Consider the following 1,612-nt stretch of genomic DNA (forward strand, 5'->3'; position numbering starts at 1 on the left):
GGAGAGAAAACTACAGGCAAAGATGCAAAGATTCTTTCACTAGAACTTCGGCTAAGTTCCTGTCACTTTTGATCCATCCAGTTAGAATTTGGAAAACACAGATTCTTAAATACAGCAAAACACTAGATCTTCTCTGATAAAACCCATTGGAAGTTAGAGCTATAAGGAGAGCCTTGTTGACTGAGACTAACTTGTTGATTTTGTAAGTGAGTCACCTGACCTAGGTGTCTTTCTCAAGGTCACACATCTAGTTTGTGGCATCTGTAGGTCTGGAAATCAGGTCTCCTCACTTGTTGCCCAGTGATCGCTACACCATGCTTCCTGGCTTCCCCTCAACCTCAACAGTTGAATTCTTTCCTGGAGTCTGGGAGACATAAGGCAAAGTTGGAGAGCAAGTGCAGGATAGAAAATATGCAAGCAAAAGATGTGTACATGTAACACTTTTCTGGTTACAGCACTATGAGGTGAGGAGCTCTTGTCTACAGCAGCAGCCCTGTGATCCGAGGGCCCTCTGCAGTTGGTGCAGATCTTCAGATGCGAGCAAGAAGATGGCCATAGCCATGGCACACTGCAAATGGAGCAATGGCCTCATCAGGGTGAACGGCACCCCTGGAGATGATCAAGCCATGCACACTGCAATATAAGCTACTGAAGGCTGTTCTGCTTCTGGGCAAGGAGTGATTTTCTGGGGTGGACATCTGAGTCTCAGTGAAGGGTGGTGGTCACATGGCCCAGATTTACACAATCTACCAGTCCCTCACCAAAGCCCTGGTGGCCTATTACCAGAAATACATGGATGAGGCTTCCAAGGTGGAGATCAAAGACATCCTCACCCTGTATGACTAGATCCTGCTGGCAGCCGATCCTCATTACTGTGAATCCAAAATGTTTGTAGGTCCTGGTGCCTGTGCTCACTACCAGAAATCCTACTGATGAACCCATCATGAGGGTCAAGGATCACCTTTATAATAAACAGTGGTTGTAGGATTTGAAGTTTAAAACAAAAAAAAGTACAAGGAGCTAGCACTGTTTCTGCAGTAAGGTAGATGTCTTGGATGGTCTATTCAAGGGAGTTCACCTAGTCCAACTTAATGAAACCTACATCCTTTATGTACTGAGGAAACACTGGCTACACATACTGAAGCAGTATTTCTGGATTATACATGCCAGTTTGAGCAGATGTGGCATGGGCAAGAACCCCGGCGGAATTTTCTCTGGTGGCTCCAGTAGAGCTGTTGATGACCCATCTTACTTTCTCAGATGCAATGAGGCACAACGCAAAGAGACATGTACCAATGGAATCTTCAGAGATTATGCTATATCCGGGACAACTTGCTTTGGTCTCACAAATTGGTTCTGCAGGAATATATACAGTCCCTCCATTTAGACAAACTGAGGACTGGGGTGTTGAAGTCAGGATCAGGAGCCAGTACTGGATACTGAGGCAGAGTTCACTGGTCTCTGGGCTTTAACGAGAAGGGTTGAAGGAGATGGGTAGACCTGGAGACTAAAGGGAAGTTACTGAGTTAAAAAAACAAGACCATAAATTGTCAACTTGAAGCCAGGCTGAATGGGAACATACAGATACAGAAGCAATGCGATGGAAATCTAA

General features: G+C 45.2%; 2 pseudogenes; one reads left to right on the forward strand and one right to left on the reverse strand.

The window, feature by feature from the left end:
- Positions 1-499: 499 nt before the first annotated feature.
- LOC116756882 lies at positions 500-933 on the forward strand (annotated as a pseudogene).
- A 145-nt stretch (positions 934-1,078) lies between these two features.
- LOC116757089 lies at positions 1,079-1,247 on the reverse strand (annotated as a pseudogene).
- Positions 1,248-1,612: the final 365 nt, after the last annotated feature.

The sequence above is a fragment of the Phocoena sinus genome, chromosome 7 (genome assembly GCF_008692025.1).
Source record: "Phocoena sinus isolate mPhoSin1 chromosome 7, mPhoSin1.pri, whole genome shotgun sequence".
NCBI lineage: Eukaryota > Metazoa > Chordata > Mammalia > Artiodactyla > Phocoenidae > Phocoena > Phocoena sinus.